The sequence below is a fragment of the Thermobia domestica genome, chromosome 6 (assembly GCF_964235325.1).
Source record: "Thermobia domestica chromosome 6, izTheDome1.hap1.1, whole genome shotgun sequence".
Taxonomy (NCBI): Eukaryota; Metazoa; Arthropoda; class Insecta; order Zygentoma; family Lepismatidae; genus Thermobia; species Thermobia domestica.
The window spans coordinates 300,302,468-300,319,868 of record NC_137459.1 but is presented as its reverse complement, the minus strand read 5'-3'; the positions used below and the strand labels follow the sequence as shown (position 1 = coordinate 300,319,868).

Sequence of the window (17,401 nt, the reverse complement as noted above, 5' to 3'; positions counted from 1 at the left end):
GCAGGTATGTCAGTAAGTGTTTTGGTTACTGAAGCAGCTTTATTGTTACTGCGAGCCGTTCTTAATCACCATCGACAGGTTTGAATTCCTTCGTGGTTGCCCACTGCAGGAATGCTACATTCCAAGAGCTCAGATTTACCTAATCTCCTCATGCAGTTTATATTTACCCTTTTAACTGAAAGTGATATGCAAATCCTCAGAAATTATCCCATCAAAAGGGGGAGAACACAGATGAATCTTTTAAGACTAATGGCTGGAGGTCGTCACAGCTTTCGACAACACAATCATATATTGTTGTTGCTAATTCAAATATTTGCGAATATGAAGATAAGTAACCCGTGCGGTTGAGCAGTTATTAATTCTGCACTGCTTGTGAGATATCTGACTGTTATAGCTAGGAATATCTGTTTTGACATCAACCATGGTACACCTGAAACAGCTGAACAAACATCTTGCACTAAAAATCTGGCGACACGGGTTTTCCGAAGATTTGGCTTGTATTACTTGCAGCTAAAAAGATAGATATAAACTAAATAAGGAAATGAGATAAGTCTAAGCTCTTGGAATATTGCAATTTTGCCACGAAAGAACTGACGATTGTCGATGGTGATTAATAACAGCTCACAGTATCAATAAAGCTGCTTCAGTAACCAAACCACTTGCTGACATACCCATACATGGTCCATCTTCAATGAATTTATATTTATTTATGTTTCTTGCATTAACAATTTTAGCTCGACGACCTGACAAAATAACAAACTGTAGTACACGTGAGAAATACTTCAGCAACTTCTCCTTGAATTTACACATTTTACATTCCTGATTAACACTGCCTGGGTCTTCTTGAACATACATCAGATATTTTTCCGGAATAGAACTTGACATTTCTACATTGTACTCCTTAATTAAGTACGCTGGACATATGCACAAATCTGAATGAAAGTTTCTTATGTGATATGTAAGCATTTTTTGAAAGTTTCATTTTCACTAGGTTAGTGCCTAGTCATTTCTTGTATAGTCTTTATGGCATAAGTTGTGGTACTTCATTTCGGCTGCTATGAGATCCACTTCTTGAAACTGTAATTGTAGAGATTCATTTTCCTTTCGAATGCTGCTCCTTCAATTTCACGTTCAACAATTCTAGTGACATATGTCACCAGAAATTCTCATGAAACATCCTTTCCCTTTTTTCATGATTCCCATTTTAGCTTTATTTCTGGCAAAATATCCATTGATCCTCGTTAAATATGATGTCTTCCACATACTGTCGTGCAGCAGTACGTTTTAAATATGGTAAATTATCTACCAGGGGTATACAATTTTCTGCTACACATGATTCAGCAGTTTGACTTAGCAATTGCGTTAATTTTGTAAAAATTTGTTAGTTCGAGAGATAGACCGTGTTTGTGTCGTATTCTTTAGTAATTTGGATGAAAATTGATGTTAAGCGGTGCAGTTTTGCAGTGTCACTCTCTTGCCTCAGTTCTTTGACCTGAAAGTTTTTATGGAAGCTTTTTACGATGAAATTTCTCGTCCTCATGTCAGTTTCGTTTTATGCGTAGTGTGTTGCACTGATTTTTTGATTTTTCACAACAGTAATCCTTTTTCTTGTTGCAATTGTCGTCTGTGTGACTAGCTTCTTTCGGTTTGACATACTTCTTCAAAATAACTGAGAACACGTGGATTTCAGGGGCTTAAGCCTACACTCTTACATATCGATCGAGGTATAGCTTGTTCCAGTGTTGAACTGAAGGTCTGATCTACGATCATTTAAAGAGATTCCATCGATGTCTGTAAATATGCATAGGTGCTAATGGGTTAAGGGCCCCAGGAACCATGTTTTGCACTTATATGTGACCAACAACTACTTTTTTATTCTAAGGACCCTGACGAACATTACTAATATAGGGGCAAAAAATTCCGAAGGGAGGAGTTATCACTCCCTTGACCTTTGCTCTATTGGGATCGAGCCAATGACCCAAGCACCAGAGGTGACCGGTCTAACGGAGAGTCACTGTGCTCCACAACCTTAAAAGTGGCAGAATTTATAGATAGAATACATAGTCAAATCAAGAACTTAGTTCTCTTTATTCGTAATACACACATGAGGGACATGATCAATATATAATCAACTGTAATGAAAGACTTGTGATCTATTAATTAATCATGGTTCTTAAATTCAAAGAAGTTTTCCCAAGTGTGGTCGCTTAGCGATAACGAGCTTTCCTTTTAATTAACTAGGGTTTATTACACTATTTCTAATGCAGAGTGTGATTTTGATCTACTTTCTCACTTAGACACACAGCAAATAAGTGTGAGGATCATCCGTTTTACGGTACAGTAATTGATTAATTTGCTCCGTGTTCTATAAAATATATATTGGCTTCATAAATATGGTGAGACGTGGAAAGCATAGGCTACGTGAGCAAATTTGCTCAAAATTATATCTAACAAGGGACATCACCCAATATTGCTGGATGCTTATCCCAACACTATTCATGAACTGACAAATCACAACTCTTAAAAAAATGTAATAAATTTAGAAAACATGAACCCTGGAAACAATTGCAAAGTGCCAGTTGAAATCTTAAAACATGCGATGAAAATTACTAGTGTTGCCAATGTGAAAGATCGAATAATGGACGTTTCGTGCACATTAGATTAGTCATAAATTCATACTGGTTAACTATAGAACAAAAATAAGCATACCGTTGGCTTTTGGGGAAAATTTACTATTAACATTTGGTGCCACATGCTATGGTTTTCAGTTTTCAAAACTTCACCTTAATTCAAAATGGCGGATTTCAAGATAGCTGCCGTCAATGATACCCTTATCGTATCACTTCCCTCTAGGCATAATATGTATTACCGAAACCTTTATCCACTTATTATCATTAATACGCGGGTTAGAAGCCGAGGTAAGGGACATACGCACATAGTAAGTATAAACAATTAATATGCCTGTAACTTTTCACCAAATGAACGCATCTTAAAACTAACTTCACCATTGTCTTCCTGGTTAAATTCTAGCCCGAAATTATGTATCATATTACCCTATTCCTATTTAAAAAACTTGACCTTAATTCAAAATGGCGGATTTCAAAATGGCTGCCGTCAAGATCATACATACCATACGATTTTCCCCTAGGCCCTATAGTATCTACATGGTTGTCCCTTCATTAACACTCCGTTTACAGAGGGTAGTAAGGGACTTCTGCAGTAATCTCTATTAACCACATCACAACCTTTAAAAATTATTAAAAAATAGAAAACCTGCACCATGGCAAAAATTTCTGTCATCACAAGTAATTAATACATGTCCTCTATCAGCAACAAAAATTTCATTGAAATCGGAGCCGGACAATTGGGTGATGTCCCTTGTAAGTACATTTTTTAAAATATACATTGAAGTACTACATTGAAGTACACAAATAGTATTAGCAAATATAACGCAAGTAAAACTATCTATAATATTATTACAGATTAAAGTTGACTTGCGTAAGTACAATAACGCAATCAACAACGATATATCATATTTCTCAGAATTATGAGGATTATATAGAATATAAATACTATTTCTTAAATAATTATTTCTAAAGAACACATTAACTTTTAACTCTTGTGAAACATTTTCTCATCAGATTTTCTTTAGTTCAACTCTTCTGAACATTTGATAAAATAATTCAAAGAATACTCCTTTAAAGAGGATGACCATGCATTTCTTTCGAGATAATTAAGTATGGAAGAAAACCTCTCCAAACAGTTCTGGATAGTTTCTTAGTTTCCAGAGAATAGATGTGATATATATATATATATAAGTTTCCTTCGTTCTCACGAATTCGAAATAGCAACACATACTAAAGTCTAGCATCGTAAGAATTGCTCGTACATACCAGAAAATTCATGAAAATGATAAATAAATGCTATAAATAATTTTCAAATAGGAAAAAGTTAAAAAACGAAGTTTTTAAACATTTGAGAAATTGTTTCCAGAAAATGTGGATATTAATTTCTTTTGTCATGCATTCGATCTAGAGTCCGTACACATAAAGAACAATATTTTCTATAAAGACTATTTCCCAGTGTCATTTTAAAAAATGATCCTATGATTAAAGTTATATTGTACAGACTCTAACGACAAAAATTAAATAACATTCAAGTTCGTGTTGCAAAGAACCGAGAAAAGCTACCCACTTAACTAAGGCGTTAAAAATGTTTTAGAGCTTATAAGATGTACGAGTAATCCTATCTCTGAATGTGCACTTGAACTTCTGAGATCTTATCAGGTCTTTAGCCTCATATAGACTATTGCAAATAACCAGAAGATACTGATTATGCTTGTCATAGAATTTCATGAGACAAAATAATCTAAGGTAGGGGAACAGTTCTTTGAAACTCGAGAGGAAGTTACACTTCCGTGTGATAAGTGGAATGTTCAACTAAATTTCCAGCAAACAAGACAACGAGAGGAAACAGTTCGATTAGCATTGAAGAGATAAAAGTGTAGATAATTCTAAAATCAAGTTCAGAATTTTCATTCAGTTTTCTTTTCTTAAAAATTACGAGGTGATTTTTCTCAACAAGAAAAAAACATAAATGTATATAATTAATTGTAAAAGAAACCTATGTATTAGAATTTTCTTAATAATGTTACATCAGCCACTTATAATATCAGCAAATCACATTTACGGATAAAATACAAATGATATTGAAAGGTCTCTATCTCCAAAGTATTGTTTTATTTATTTTCTAGCAAATGTTCCCGCATTTCACGTGAGTCATTCTCTTTCACCGAATCCCAGACCCCATGGAAAAAAGCGCATGCGCTAGCACTAGATCAACGGGGATGGTTAATCATTTAATTGACTTTACTTAAAGTTGTGAATTTTAGTAAACTAACAAAATATATTATGTTTGCAAATGCAGTTTACGCAATACGAAACACAAACAGTGTAACAAGCAGGGAAAACAGAAAAATTGTTATATGTTCTACATAATAGAAAAATAAAAATATCTTGAAAGTTTAAAGTTTATCGCAAGCGTACAGCACTTGAATGTTTGACTTAGTGGATATCGTCTTAATCCACCAGTCAGCTGGTTCCTATTCAAATTTTCATCAAGTACACTTTTTTTGCTAATGTATAGGTAATAATATAAGGCAACAACTATGATTCTAGGTCCAAAGTAAGGTGTTCTTTATTTTTCATCCATCAAGAAAATATATAAATAAGCCTACGTCTGAAACTAAATTTACAGGTAGACTAATTGAAAGGGACACAGTGAGTTTCTATCATTTGACTCGACAAACATGTTTCTGTCCGTCCGTCTGTTTGTTTCACAATAACTCTCGTAAAACTTATTTGAATTTAATTAAACTTGCTATTTGCCTTCCTCCAATCTTTCAAAATAACCTGATTGATATTGCAAGAATCCATCAAGAATAAGAAAGAAGGGAATAAAATTCATCCCATGTTACAAGTTTTGACATATAGGAAACCATTTTCTGATATGAACTACGTGAACATTATTTGAATCCGATAAAACGTTGTGCATATTTTTAAGGGTATTCCATTCATCTCCTATGGTTGTGGTTGAAACCGGTGAAGGACAAGCTCGTAAAAGAGGCGTACATTTTCCCAAATTACAAAGTTCCATTATTGAAATAATATGATATTTAAAAAAAAAAATAATTTCCTTTGATAATAATTTCACTAAATGCCACTAAATGCCACTAAGTTCACTAAATGCCAAATCAAAAATCTTGTTCAATAGAAAAAATATCAAGCAACAATCATTTTACATATAAGGAGTTCGAGATTTTTAAAACTATTTTATTAACAGTACTCTTGAAATTTATCTTTTCCTTTTCCTTCAGCGCTTTCTTTGTTTCGTCTACCTGACGCCCGTATTATTGATGACCAGTCTATAGGATATGTAATTATCAAAATTATTATATATATATATATATATATATATATGTATATATATGTATATATATATATATATATATATATATATATATATATATATATCTTATCTTTCATCCGTCAATTACCTAATGTTCAGGATCTCACTTGAGTCACTGACATTGAGCGTCGTAAACTTATTTCGACACGTCAGATAAACCTTGAGTGATATTATCTAATCATGTGTGTAGCACTTCAACTGAAATAGTCAAGTAGTATGAAGAAGTTATTGAACTTTTACCGAAAATTGTACAGCTTATGAACACCACTAATTTACGTTAGTAGAACAATGGCAAGTGTTTGAACAGAAGTTGCCCGAAATAGCCACCCACTTGGACCCTTCATTCTCCCCAATAGCATGGAAATCTTCTAATTTATGCTGCTACTTTTATTTATCATTTGTAAGACAGTGATCGACTCCATTTCATATACTACGTTGAGTTTATTATTAGGAAGGTAGTGTAGCTTGAAACAGTGATATTTTCAGTTGGCACCAAATCAAAGAGTGAAAAATATCTAAGAATAAAATTATCATTTATTTTCTCTTTTCACTTACATTTTTTTCCTTCAGATTTTTCATTCTAGTTTGTTTTACCTATAACATAGTTTGTGCAGGTAGTATATGGGAAAGAAATATTTCTCCTAAACTTATGTACAGTTTGCATCCTAAAAGCTGCTCAACCTCTCATAGATTTCTCTCCTGATTATTTTATTAAATAGATAAGAGGAAAATTTATCTTATACAATACAAACTTACTATATGTTTTACTTACAAGAAACTATTTAAATTGGTTAATTAATGGACCTATCAAAGTTATTACATAAATTAGGGGTTTAAAAAAGTGAAATGAAATCTTTCAGTTTAACGTCCTACGATTATGCTCTTTAGGCTTAAAAAGACGGGTAATTAAGGCAAGTGCATGATGATGGAAGAATCGGTGGAATGAGGATGTGAGAGGAAACATGAGTACCTCAAGTAAACTCACTGACACGATGTTGTCCATGAGGCGTTTGGAGGTACGTGTTTTTTGCTATTTTTTTTATTTATTTCTAGACCAGCTTTACCTAATGAGCCTACTCTAGAAAAGATAGATCAGATTACTAACAAGTGCACGAGAGCCTGGATTTGATTAGTGAACATCCAACGCACCACAGTGGTTAGATCTAACTGTGGAAACTATAAAACTCGACCTATATAGCCTGGCTTGTGACAAAAATGTAAATCAATCCATCAAGCAATCATTTATTTTATTTATAGAAGTGGAATTCCCACATTAGGTCTATACGAGACCAGATGCGGCTAAGCTGTACACTCAAATTCGATTGATGAAAATATGATTGTTAAGAGAAATGCAAGTGATGTTGATACTGTAGCTAGGTTCCTCTCTCGCCACGTGTCGTAGCAGTTTAAATTCTGACAATATCGACACGGTCTGCTCGCACGAATCGAAGCCGAATCTTTCGCGATCTTCTAGTACTGCATCCAAGAGCAAAAATATGACTCTTTTTTCTAAGCTTAACGTCCCTTGTTGCCAACGTAGCTATATGAGAAGTCATGAAGTAGGTCAGTGGGCCGTGGTTCAAGATTTGTGAGTGTGTCGTGGGTCAACTAGACGCCACCCACTCTAACCCACCACCCATCATGACCTACCCTGATCTACCGACCAACTTTTTTCCCTGTATGTTGGCCTACTTTACCTTCATTTCATACTTTTAAATTTCATCCTATTTTCCACTGAAAAGTATCTGTAATTCAATAAGTGAATGATTATATATGATAATTAAATTGAAATCCATTCTAATATGGCCCATGACAAACACTTTTCCATTTTATGTCGTAAAGGTCAGATGCACCAGTATTGTAACAGAGCGATGTTTGAGCGATTCACCGTACAAATTCAAACTCCGATTAGTGATAATTTCACAACCTGGTTTCATTACAAGTGTAAACTCTTTAGTCAGTAGAGAAGAGGCCGTGGATCATGTGCCAGAGTTGATGACGATGGGTTTTGGTGTGTCATGGGTCAGAGTGGGTCATGGTGGGTGGTGGGTCAGAGTGAGTTACATTGGGTGGTGCGTCATTGGTCAGTGGGCCACAGTCAGTCAGTAGGTCGTGGATAAAGCTTTTATTTACCCACACCATATCTGCATCCTCCACCTTAAAGTTTGATATAAACTATACTTAATCCCTACGTTCAGTTGGTTTTCCGGTGAGAATTCATGTGTTTCCGATTCTACGTTAAATTGTAGGCCCAGTATTCACATGGCCTCTGTGTTAGAAAGGAACGTTAAACCTTAAATGAAGCAAGCAACTAACGTATTCTACCACTGGAAATCGCACCCAGGTCTCCTGAATCAAGAGGAAAACGCTAACAATTTTAGGCAAGACAAGCATTGAACATCTGAAGTACGTTGAAAATTAAGCTTTGAAGTTGTTTGGGTTTACTCACGTGAGCGAGACGAAACAATTCCCCCCAGAAGAATTTTCCCTTTTAGCTTCGTGTCACATATAATCGACATTTCTCCAACTGAAGACATTTTTAATTAATAAATACACAAGTTAAAGATTCAAGTTCTGTTATAAATCCCAAAATATAATATAACTAGACTCATTAGAATGCGGAAAATAAGAGTAATCTAATATTGTTTGGTAGTCAATGATTTTTAATTAACACATGAATCACTATCTACGTTGCTTGTTCGTTGAAGATTAGCATCTTTCTTCAGCACAGAAGTTATAGGAGACATGGACTTACAACTTCAGATAGAATCCGAACTATCTAAAACATTCCAATTTCATGGCCCTTCCACCGGTAATCAAACCGGGATAATGTGAACCAAAGGTTCCTGCGCTAGCCACTAGACCAACAGGTAGGACACATCTACTTTGCTGTTGTTATTTATTTTATATCTGAAATGTTTGTATTTATTTTATTACTTAGTTCGGAATTAAAATTTAAACTCCAAGCATTTCAAAAGTTCAAAAAATCACATATAAGTAACACATTTCATATCGTTCGTAACTTCAACTTACCAAAAAATTAATCAAACAATTATCTATACTCCACAGAAAAAATATAATTGACTAAACATATTTCTTTTTTGCTCTAAAATGATTATGGTTTGCTCTTACTTGTAATATCATAGTGCATTAAACAGAGTAGAATTTTTAGGATGTCAAGTGTCTTCTGCTTATGAAACTATAAAACAAAGCGGACTGGTTACTAGCTAAGAAAATGCCAGATGGCGCTAACGATTGACAGAAAAGACTCTTCCTTCAAAACAAGCTTGGGTGAGATTGAATTAACTGAGCTAATGAAATATGCAGAGAGCGTTGAGTACTTTGGCCTATTTTTGAGTACAGTTCATGTGCAAAATGAGTTGTGGATTTGATAGTACGTGGAAGAAGATGATGTAAGAATAGAGTACGTTGAACATAAAATCAAGTGAATCCGCAGACAGAAATACTACAAATTTGGTGCGCGAGGGTTTTGGTGTTCGTTAGTTTCATTTAGTGTAATAATTAAATTTTTCATGTAGAATAAGTAAATTCGTTAATGATCAGCTCTGAATAAAGGATAACTTATTCATGATTAATGATCGATAATTTGGCTGCAACAGGACATTCCTTGTACACGTAACTAATATATTTTCATCTCAATACCAACATATTAATCCTATTCTACTTCATACAATTAAGATACCTATGTAATTGACATATGCTTTGCAATTCTCCTTTGATGCTGCTACAACAAAGGATAAAATTTTGTAGATACTCGAAGGTGACAAGTATAGAATTACACAATTTTTTTTTGTAGATATTCGAAGGTGACAAGTATAGAATTACATAAATTTGTAACACTATAACATGGAATTCATAAATGTGTGATTATGCTGAAGCTACTGCACTATAAGTACGTGATATTGAATGTTTTTAAATCAATCTTTGAAACAGTTAAATTAACTAACAAAAAGAAGCCTACTAGTCACAAAATTATTAAAGTTATAATTTCATTGGTTTCCATTTAGAAAATGTTCTCTCGAAAGATATTTCGTATTCCAAGATGTATCGAACTAGGTATCACTCGAACAATGTTCCCATTTAGCATGTTCATGTTGGCCCCTCGAATCCTTCTCAGGAGTTCCCTGGGGTTTACATCAAGAATACACTGTAAAAACATTCATAGGTAAATTTACAAAAAACGATTGCAATCTGTTTACCAAGCCTCTATGTAAATTAATTTACACCTTTAAAGTAAAATTACTAATATGAAATAGTGTAAAATTATATTTTTATCAATAAAAATATCATATTTTCTTATAAATTTGCTGTAAATTTGTAAAATTAACCAGCAAATTTTGTAATTTAATCTAAGAAAATGTATATCAACTTAGAAAATGAGGAGTAATTGATTTTACATTGATGTTTGGCGAATTTAATTACACTTTTTTTTTCAGTGTACCACTCGATGTGTTCTATGCCATTTGCCTACTCCAATGTTTGTTCCACTGATTTATCTCCCACCCATGCAGTACACATGGGCTTAAAGTAGTACTGCAAAAAATACTGATGACCGTCAATGAGTACAATCAGAGATTTGCCCAGGAAGCGAAAATGTTGCCCGGGGGGAAAATCCCCTGGAGGCACTCCCTGAAATAACAAATGCCCGGGGGCACTTGCTTTTCACAGACTTTTCTCAGCCTCTCTGTGATTTTCACTTTTCACTGGAAAATAGGCTTTTAAAATTCAATATTCAATATAAGCCCCCGTGTACATTTATACAGATATAAGAAGAAGAAAAAGAAATCTTGACTGACTGACTTATTGATTAACGCTCAGGCTAAACCACTTAAGATATAAACTGAAACAGGGTATAGGATTTGTGATGAAAGGTCCCACTAAGGAAGGATTTTTGGAAATTCGACGCCGAAGGGAAGGAAAGAAGAATGGCAATTATTGCCTTAAAAATGCCAGTATCTCAGAATTTCTGAGTTTTAGTGACATTAAATTTGGTATATAGATTTCTTGTTTAAAAGATTAGACACGTCTTTCAAAGTTTATTCGTATTTGATCTGGAAGAAAAGCAAAGAGGGTGAGAAGGAAAAGTGTGTGGGAATTACAATTATTATAATAATATGTCCGTTTCTCGGAAGCGGACATAAAATGAAGGTTAGAGACATGAAATTCTGTATTTGAACTTCCCGTTTAAAGAAAAGACACGTGTTTAACCATTTTTTTACTATTTGTCCTAGAATGGAAGAAAAAAGCGAAAAGGAAAAAGACGGGGTTACAATTATTACAATTGGATGGCCGTATGTCGAAGTTTGTTAAGGTTAGAGACACAAAATCTGGCATTTACAATAATTAAAGACGTGTTTCAGTGTTTTTGATGTTTTCATTGGAAGGAAAGAAAAGGAGAAAAAAGGTGAGTATTTTAACTGTTAAGAACATAACATGACCATATCCCAAAATCCGTTAAGAGTAGAGGCATGTTAATTAAAGACATATTTCTGTTGTTGTTTAACGTTTCCTTAGAAGTGAAGAAAAAAGTCGGAAAGAAAAAGGGTGGGGATTGCAATTGTTATAATAAGATAGAAATATCTCGAAATCCTTAGAGTTTAGAAATATGTTAGGGATATGGGAACTGCGAGGGCCGAGCAAGCGGGTGTCTGGGGACGAAGTCTCCAGCTAACCGAAGGCTAATATATACATAATTCTATCATATATCTATGACAATCTAAAGCAGCGTTTCCCAACCTTTTTCAACTTGCGGCACACTATGGGTGTAACTTGGATTCTCGTGGCACACTTATAGATTTTATTATATTTAAATATAAAATACCATGTGATTACTAATCTCCTAGCAGAGAACAAAGCTCGATTACTGGTTTTCCACCATGGTAAATCATTATGCTTATTTTTCATTCTAATTTAAAAATGGAAAAAAAAATTGCAATGAAATATGGGAATTAGGTTTTTAAAAATATGCTTTCTTTTTCGAAAACGGCATCCAAACTTCCACTAACAAGGAAGATCACTAAATAACGAACGAACAAAAACATGTCTTTTACTTTTAAAACACAAATGTAGGTAATTCGTATGCATGTTTGTTTGGTCGAAAGGATTGAATATTTTAAAATTTGAAGTTACGAAATAGTCTGCAACAATAAAGAAGCAATAATGGTCATAACGTCATAACAATGATAACAAATACCATTTTCAATATTAAAAATGTACAGAAAAGTAACGCGGTATGAAACTTAAAATTGTACATTCATATTAGAGGTTCATAGTAATGTGAAACACAAATATACATTTTTCCCTATGTCCTGTAATTTAATTGCTATAGAATTAATAATTTTGTTTCGATTTTCTCGCGGCGCACTATCGATCCATTCAAGGCACACCGGTTGGGAAACGCTGATCTAAAGGTTTAAGTCGAAATGTGTATCCTAATTAAAAGAAAGTTTCAGAAAATTAAATGGAGTCCTCCCTGCTAGTCTAGTGACTAGCGAGTGCTATTCGTACAGAGGATCTTGAATTCAATTCTCAGTGAAAGAGCATTTGAAAACATTACTCTACGTTCACGTCTTACATAACCTCGATGCTGCAAACGAACACTAAACTACACCGAACAGGCAAATAGAAGTTAACGTTTATTATCAGCACGACCACTGCATGAGATGCGATCCTCAAGTTTTACAAGCTCAAGTTTTATAGCTATATGGTTAATGTATGCACCATTGATGTAGGATTGATGTATTTTAACATGATATGGTTAAAATATAAAAAGGGTGCTTTTGGTATTTTTGTAATTGTTATTATTATTATTATTATTATTATTATTATTATTATTATTATTATTATTATTATTATTATTATTATTATTATTATTTGTATTTTACATGTACGGAAATATACAGTTTTAAGTTTTGTTACAAATTGTGTCATTGTGCGTAAATTACAATTGTGAAACTCTTGAAACGTTTTTTTTATAGGATCATTTTAGCACATACGTGATATGGTTAAAGTATAAAAAGGGCGCTCTTGGTATTTTCGTAATTATTATTTTTGTACGTCAGAGTGCAATTCATGAATCGCTCTGTGCCTTCTATACTCTACTGGCCAGAAAATGAAGACTTTTGTTGAATACCTTTTGAAAATATCATCTGGGAAGTTCCTGTTCCATCTCTTACAAGCCAACCAGCCCCGACTTACGTAACTGAAAGCAAAGTTAAAAGAAGACTTTTCTCATCAATGAAAACAATGAGTTGTGAAATATAGGACACAAAATTTTGTATGCAAATCTATGTAATTCTAAGAAGTATTACTGGTATGTATGTTTATTGTTTTAATCTATGTACATTAGTCTATTGTTTCTTATTTCTGTTGATAGGGTTTGTAATAATCACTCAACCCCTTACATTGCTAGGCCTATATTTTCCATTCACAAAGCCGCAAGATTATTACAAAAACAGGTATCCCTTTTTGTTATTTAATCATACCTAGTAAATGCAAACAAATCCAATAAAAAGTTATAAAAGTTTGATAGTTGCAAGCGATGGTACAATTGGGAAAAGGGTTGAAAGTCATACTTAAAGCACAAAAATATAATATTATGGTAATACCAAACCTACACATTACACCAGCTCTATTTTTAAGTATACCTAATATTTACTAAGATGATTATTGAAAAAGTTTTAATGTGGCAGTTGCCAATTTTCCGAAATTGGAAATTTCACTTTCCGGATTTTTTCCGAATTCCAGATTTGTCCGAAATCGGAATTTTTCGGAATTCCGATTTTTTTCGATTTTAGTTTCCGGAATCCGGAAAATACAAATTCCGGAATTGGTCATCACTATTTCAGACAAAAGACATAATCTGTTAACAACAGTAAATCTATATATTTCTGTACATTTAAAACACAAATAATAATAATAATAAATTGCAAAAATACCAAAAGCGCTCCTTTTATTTTTTAACCATATCATGTATGGGCTAAGATGATTCTATTTTAAACAGGTTCAAAAGCTTCATAGTTGTAACTTACGAGCAATGACACAATTTGTAACAACACTTAAAACTGTATATTTCCATACATGTAAAATACCAAAAAAATAATAATTACAAAAATACCGAAAGCACCCTTTTTATTTTTTAACCATATCATGTATGTGCTAAGATGATTCTATTTAAAAGTTTCAAAAGTTTCATAGTTATAACTTACGAGCAATGACACAACTTGTAACAACACTTAAAACTGTATATTTCTGTACATAAAAAATAATAATTCAAAAAATACAAAAAAACACCCTCTTTATTTTTTAACCATACCATGTACGTGTTAAGATGAATGTACAAAAAAGTTTCAAAAGTTTCATAGTTGTAAATTTTGAGCAACGGCACAATTTGTAAAAATCCTGAAATTTGTTTGTATGCCCCTTAATGTTTGACAGTGGAACGTTTTGCAAGGTTACTTAAGATCTACTGAAAGAGCAAAAATCAAGCTTTCATTTGACACCTGGATGAGCCTAATAACTTTAGAAATAAGGAGGTTATGGTAATTTAGTTCCATGATGCTGAGTGTTAAAATTGAAATTGAAGCAAAATTCACATTTAAAAAAATCCCATTCATTTCTCATCCTAAAAATCGAAAAAAAAAAATAATTTAGCATAATTTCATTGGTATTAATATATGAAAAAAATGAAGAGAATCTGAGACATTGAAGCACGGTCATGTTTTTAATTAGGTGATTTGACATGGAATGACCCTCAAAGCTTTGTGTTCAAAAACGAAAGGCCTACTGCTAGGCTACTCGAATCTATAAGCATATTTACTCGTTTCATAAATGTAGGCTGAGAAAGAAACATGCCTAGATTAGTCCTCGGCAGTTCTATTGATATTCTCCAATCAAATTATAAGTATCATTGTTAGATTTCACATTGCAGCTCGCTGTCTATCAACTCTTAGTAGGCTAGTATTTTTGTGGTGACATAGTATCATACACAAATGTCACTTAAAACTTTGTTATTTTTATAGTGCATTTGCGATATTTTGTAGCTGTGGCAAATTGCAAAATATCTGAAAGGTATTGATTACTCTTCAATATCGTCTTCCATTATCCTGTGATTATAAATTTAAAATAAGCAATTGACATAGTATAGTACACAAAACATTAAAACTTGCTTTTGTAGCTTAACGTAATTTCTAGCTATGGCCATTTAACTTCCATAACGTCTAATGCCACAATATTCGTCATATACAGTTATAGTGCGTAAATTAATAAATGGATGATGGTTCTTATGTTTTAATTGTTACAAGAAATATTCTCATTTATGTGTGTGTGTAATACTTAACATAATTGATTTGTCCTATCTTAGTAATTGTGATTATGATCAATGACATAAGTAAATCATATGTTAGATTGTATCATTTTTCTTTTTTCATTAAGAAAATAAACCGGGACACCGAGCTAAGTAAATGGTAAACGAAATCTCAAGAAAATGTAATAAACTGCAATATCCGTTGTAACTTCCCTTACCTTAGAGCGTTACCTTTATTCTTTTTCTGAATGTCTCATATTACACGAAACGCGTGCGAAAAACGTCAACAAACCTCTATTGAGTGAGAAATCACTGAAGACCGTTTCACAGCTTGAAAAAGACTGTTCTTTTAACCTCATTCATATAAACGGCATGAACAGATATGTGTTGCTTACACGTGCATGGAAATCCAAAAATATCTGCTTCCATGCTATTTGTGGATTAGCTGTATGGTTGAGTTCGGCAAGGGACCAGAATTTTCCCCCTCATTTTTGTTGTTTTGTACCGATTTTTTATGTGATATTAATCATCTTGAAAGTTCTATAGTTCTTTTGATTTTCTATTGGTATTCATTTTTAAAAGGGTCTTTTATTCACTTAGGACCTCCGAAAAAAAGTATCTTATAGCGTCGTCGCTGAAAACAAACGTTAAACTGCAATCAATCAATCAATATATCATTGAAAGTACCTTTCTAGTCATATCAGGCCCGCAACCAGAGGGAGCTAGGGGGCCTGGTCCTCCTAAACTTTCCATGGTCCCTCCAGACCTCAATACAAATTTCTATTATTAATACAAAAAACACAATTCAGATATTTGTAAGAGTATTTTTAATGACTTGCCTCCCCCCCCTCTAAAATATTCATGGCCTCCTCAAACCTCTGTGGCTAGTTTCGGGCCTGAGTCATATTATTTCTTTGATCATTTGTAGTTTGAGTTCTGTGTTTGGCGTCCTATTGGAACAATGAGGTTATAAAGATAGGACCTACCATTAGCGTGGTCTCTTAACACGACCTGTGCTTGATTCCAGAACAGTTGCAAGATCAATCCTTACAGTACCTAGTTATAGGCCGTTCTCCACCACAACATATCGTCTCCAGGACAACTGGAGTACAAGACCATGGCACCGGTCTTGGCGTTATATTATTTGAAGATTAGTGCTCTTTGACAGTACCAAGGATATACAAGAGATCATCTACTGTCTAAATTAGAATCCGAAATCCGAACCATTATTTGGATTTGTAAGGGAAACAAGCACTTTTGCAAGGAATTGAACAATGAACCTCGCATCTTATCCATTTGGTCCTGAACAGGTATTTTTTTTCAGTCAAATCCACACATTATTTCTCTAAAGTGCAGAAACTGTATTCAGATAAATACTTGAAGTTTTGTTTTTGTTGAATATATAAGAAGTATTCAACAGAATTCTTTGCGAGTAACAAAAAATTCTTTAACTGGTACAGAAAAGTTGGACTCTAAAAATATTAATCGATTGTGCAAGATGCTGGACAATAACTAACATGAGAGAAAGTTGAGAGGGCTACTAGGCTTAATTAACTGTGAGGATCAATTATCATGTTTACCTAGAATAAAGTAACTAGAGATCTAACTGGATTATTTTTATTAACCTCTTCGAGTTCCCTGTTGCACATATATGCACCTTCGTTCTAAATTAAGTTGAAGATAACGTAAGCACCCCCCTCTGACGTAGAAGACACTGTTCGATTCCTGCCAAGATCGCATGTAGTTCGGATCCCGCATTAAGCTGTAGGTCCATATCTCATATAGCCTCGCTGTTGAACGGGACGCCAAATTCAAATTACGTCACGTCGCGTAAGCACCCCAAGTCAGTTGAGAACTGCCTACCACATTAGTGTGCATTCAAAAAATGACGACAGCATGTTTCCCGCGAGAAACTGCGCAGTACGATTCTGTTTTGTTTGGAAGAAGAGCAACTTTCTGTGAACAATTGAACAAATAACAATAAATTTGTTATTTTATGTATTCTTTTGAATTGGGGCATTACATTATGTTTGCTGTGGCTTAGGAGGTGTAGAATTTACATTAGATATCTGTCCTGTATATTTCGTTGCTTCCAATGTTCTTGTTATC

At 33.7% G+C, this 17,401-nt stretch overlaps 1 protein-coding gene across 1 annotated transcript in view; it reads right to left on the bottom strand.

The window, feature by feature from the left end:
• The window catches only part of LOC145688532 (glycerophosphocholine cholinephosphodiesterase ENPP6-like), a 262,722-nt gene extending 247,078 nt beyond the window's left edge, over positions 1-15,644 (bottom strand). Inside the window, exon 1 of the mRNA XM_081762907.1 lies at positions 15,511-15,644. The gene's annotated coding sequence lies outside the window, so the exon portion shown is untranslated. The remainder of the gene's footprint in view (positions 1-15,510) is intronic.
• Between the last annotated feature and the right edge of the window lie 1,757 nt (positions 15,645-17,401).